The sequence below is a fragment of the Dasypus novemcinctus genome, chromosome 10 (genome assembly GCF_030445035.2).
Source record: "Dasypus novemcinctus isolate mDasNov1 chromosome 10, mDasNov1.1.hap2, whole genome shotgun sequence".
In the NCBI taxonomy this organism is placed as follows: Eukaryota; Metazoa; Chordata; class Mammalia; order Cingulata; family Dasypodidae; genus Dasypus; species Dasypus novemcinctus.
In genome coordinates this window covers 31538526-31543181 of record NC_080682.1, presented here as the reverse complement: position 1 = coordinate 31543181, position 4656 = coordinate 31538526, and the positions used below count along the sequence as shown (strand labels likewise).

At 35.3% G+C, this 4656-nt stretch overlaps 1 pseudogene; it reads right to left on the bottom strand.

Moving 5' to 3' along the window:
* Positions 1-2183: 2183 nt before the first annotated feature.
* LOC101438721 (TGF-beta-activated kinase 1 and MAP3K7-binding protein 2 pseudogene) lies at positions 2184-3396 on the bottom strand (annotated as a pseudogene).
* Positions 3397-4656: the final 1260 nt, after the last annotated feature.

Below are 4656 nucleotides of genomic sequence, written 5' to 3'. Positions count from 1 at the left end.
GCAAGGGCTTTGGGGGGCTCTTGTCTAATTAAATAGAATTGTCATATTTCTTCCCTTATACAAAATACAAAGCCCATAATCAAGGCTTTGGCATTCCTAGAGATAACTTGTGATGATCCTGTTTATTTTAGAAATATTCACTTGCAATCATTTACAGTGGGTGACAGTTGACATTGTCTTCTAATTTTTGCTAAAATTCAGTATGTCCCTTATCTCCATTATAAACAATGATAAGTAATTTCATAATTCTGTTTTTTAAATCCATTCTGGTATTTATTTTTCTTGATTTTATTTAATTATATACTTCATGATCATCCAAATACTCATTTTCCTTATTAAAATATATCAGCAAAATACAGAGATTCTTGAGTTTGCTTCAGTGTTCAAGTTTTTTATGTTTTCCTTTTTCCCAGCTTTTCTCCAGTTGATCTCAATATGACTAGCCTTGTTTTATAAATATGCTTGACACTGCCACCAGGTCAGGTTTAGAAATGGATTGCCAGAACAGTAAAGCATTTAAATTTCTTTAAAAAAAAATAAGGTTGGGGGTCTATAGGCACTGCTACTGCTGGTTTTAAACTGTATCTCACCAATAATATCTCTTGTGAAAGTTAGCAGAACACCAGGGAGATGAGGCTAGGTTAATCTTTTTGCCCCATTAGTGGGTTGAAAATTTCTTTTGTTTTAAGCTTCCTTGTGGAAGGCAAAAAGAGTGCTGTCACTCACCACTAAAGTCAGTATACAGTGTGACGTATAGACATAATTCCTGTCACCTTTCCTGCATTCCACTGTGCAGCATCTGCATGTCTTCACAGAACATTTGCACTGAGGAGGACCAAGTACAGAATACATAAAGGAAAGTTAATCTGTACATAGTTTCATTAATTTTTTTTTTTATTCTAAGGCATTGCTTCTCTCATGTAAGGTTTAAAAAGAGACATGATCTTCCCATAAGAGTATTCCTGGTCCTTTCCTAACCCTCCAGCCACTTCTATTATTGAAAGAAAAAAAAAAAGAAAATGAAAAAAGTCATAGACTTGAGAAAATATTTACAAATAATATAAATGATAAAGAACCTTATCCAAAATAAAAAAAAAAACTCTTAAAACTCAACAATAAGAAAACAAACAACCCAATTAAAAAACTGGCAAATGGGGACCTCATCAAAGGAAATATACAGATGGGATAATAATCATATTAAAAGATATTCAATGTCATTTGTCATTAAGAAAAAACTAATTAAAGCAACAATTATACTTAAAGTTTGCTATCAAAACTGATTATATATATATATAACACCACAATAAAATTTTAAAATTATAAAACAACAGAGAAATTCCACTGTATGCCTTTTTTGGTTTCCTAGCCCTCTTAAGCAAATACCATAAATCATTTCATTAAAACAATGAGAATTTATTAGTTTACAATATTGAAGCTAAAAGAAAGTTGAAATCAAGGGTTCCCCAAAGACTTGGCATTTGACATTCTGGGGCAGGCTGCTGGCAATGCATGGCTACTCTATCAAATGGCAAAGCACATGGTGGCATCTCCTTGTCTCTTTCTTCTCTTCAAGGCTCTGTTTCAACTTCTGTTATTCTGTCATGCTCTCTCTCTCTCTTTGAGTCTGAATTTCATTCTCTTATGAAGGAGTCCAGTAATATGATTAAGTACCATCCTGATTGAGGTGGGCCACTCTTCAACTGCAGTAACCTCATCAAAAGGCCCTGCTTCCAATGGATTCACACCCACAGGAATGGATTAAATTTAAGAACATGTTATTCTCTCATTACCAATTGTTATCGAGGATATGAACAATGCTGGTTCATTAGTTGTGACAAACATACCATAACAGTGTAAAATGTTAACAATACGGTAAACTGGAAGTGAGGAAAATGGGAACTCTCTGTGCTATCTTCACAACTTTTCTATAAATCTCAAACTATTCTAAAATTAAAACTTTATTTTAAAGAGCATACATATTCTTCTCCACTAAAAAAAAGATATGATCATGCTTAATCATTCAAAGGAAAAAAGAAAATGAATTAAGAAAAGATTATTACATTACACATATAGGAATATAAGAAAATAATAAAGAAGAGAACAAATCACAAAGTGGACTGGAGAGATCTGTAGGGTAAGAAAAGCTTTAGATGTGGTTTTAGAGAAGATACAGGGCCTTTGATTCAGAAATGCCTTGGCATCTCACACTGTTCACAATGGATGAAGGCCGACTGGTTCAAAACAGTACAGACAGTACAATCCTACTGAGCTCCCTCATCATCTTCTCGGTTTTGATTCTTTGGTGTTTTCAAGGTGAACCTTTGATCTTTGGGTTTTGGTGGCATAGGACGTACAAATTCAATATTGTCGTAATATTTATGAATAGCACTGAGATTAAAATGTGGTCTTCAGACTTGAAAAGATCAATTTCTTTGGTTAAGCAGTCAATATCAATCTGGAGTTGTTATGGCAACATCTCAACTGCTGCGCTTCTTTGAGAGAAGGTATTTGGGATATGGAATTCTATCTTTCAGGTGCCTTCAAGTTAGATTTTTTTCATTTCATTGACCTCAGATTTTAGTTTATCCAACTTTTCCTTTTGAATCTCAAGTTCTCTTTGAAGTCATTCCATTCTGACCTTCTTGTGTACCACAAAGCTTGTGTGTAGGGGGCATCATCAGATCCATGCCCAGTTTCTTCACATCACTTATTTTATCCACATATGCCAAAGTCGGGTCTGTGAAGTGCTGAACTCTTTCTGTTTCTACATAATGATCAGGATGGTTTGGAAGATTTGTAAGTTCAAAGGTAGGGGACACCACCTCTGGAGAGACTGCCAGGGGTTTGTTGGGAGAAACTGTAATCTTGAAAGTGTACTTGGGCTGAGTGACCAGGATGAGAGGAGAAGTTACAGAGTTGGTACCTACTACCCAACTTTTTTAGTTGGGGGGTGAATAAAGGCAGGCTCATGCTCCCTTACCCAGATATATTCCTGTAGGTAGCAAATGCTCTAGTGATAGTGCATATAAAGAGTGTGGGCTGATTCTGAACAACCTGGTCATTGCTTGTGGTGGTATTAGCTGAAATATAGAGCTTAGATTGACTGTAAGATATCACTCATGGGTATTTGGGCAGCAGGCACCTATGTAAACAGTGGGCTGATTTCTATTTAAGGTCTGGCTGTTGACCAAAGCTGCTGTTGTAGGTCTGAGGTCCAGAGAAACACAATTTTGAAGAATTGTTTCTTTGTAGGAGTTCAACTTTAATTTCAATCTGTTTTTTTCTGAGGTCCTGTTGAAATATTCTGAATGTTATATTGGCCATGGGCAGAATACTGTAAACTACAGATGGATGGACTGTTGGTTGCTGTGGAGTCATAGGTGAGCTGATGGACATGTAGACATGGGAGGTCTGGTAGCCTTGCTGACTTGGCTGCTGGGTTGAGGTATGTGGTAGATAGAGGGTTAGATGTAGGAAAGGCAGTCGAGGGACCAGCATGTGAAGGTTGACAAACTTGCTGAGGATTCATGGGATTGAACTGAGATACCCAGCCAGAATGCTGCTATGTCTGTCTAGCTGTACAACTAGGAGTTATAATGTAAGGCCTAATATAGATAAAATTTCCTTGTGGAATGTTAGATGTATAGTACTATGACCAGTCTGGATATTTGGAGCTAAAATTACCATAATGGGATTAAATCTGGGAGTTTGTTGAGAAAGTTTAGCTGTTGCTTTGTTGCCTAAGTGATGTGGTATCAAATTTGAAGCACCAGATGGACAAGGCATTCCAAAAACATTAAAACCATGACAAATTTGAGTTGTGCCATCCATTTCATTTAGGTTATCCAATTTATTGATGTACAGTTGTCCATAGTATCTTCTTATAGTCCTTTATGTTTCAATAGGATCAACTTTAATGTCCCCCTTTGCATTTTTGATTTACATTATTTTTATCCTCTCTCTCTTTTTCTTTGTCTGTCTAGTTAAAGGATTGTAAACGTTAATGATCTTTTCAAAGAATGCGGATTGTTTTTGTTGATTCTCTCTACTTTTTTTTGTTGTTGTTGTTGTTGTCTATTTCATTTATCTCCATTCTAATCTTATTGTTTCCTTCCTTTTGCTCACTTTAGGTTAGTTTGCTCTCTTTTTTGTTCTAGTTCTTCCAGGTTTGAGATTAGGTCTCTGATTTGAAATATTTATTTTTTTCAGAAAGTAAGCATTACATTACTTTACATCTTGTATTAGGAATTGGTTTAATGAACATTATACCCAAAGCACGAGCAACAACAACAAAAAATAGATATATGGGACCTACTCAAGATTAAAAACTTTTGTACATCAAAGGAGTTTGTCAAGAAAGTGAAATGGCAGCAAACTCAATGGGAGGAAATATTTGGTAACCATAAATCTGATAGGGGCCTAATATCCAGCATATATAAAGGAATCCTACATCTCAAAAATAAAAAGACAGCCTTTTTAAAAAAATGGGCAAGTGATTTGAATAGACACTTTTCCAAAGAACAATAAGCTATAAAAAGCACATGAAAATATGCTCAATATCACTATTACAGAAATGCAAAACTATAGTGAGATATTATCTTACAATCATTAAACTGGCAGCTATTAAAAAATAGGACTACAAGTGTTGGGGAGGGT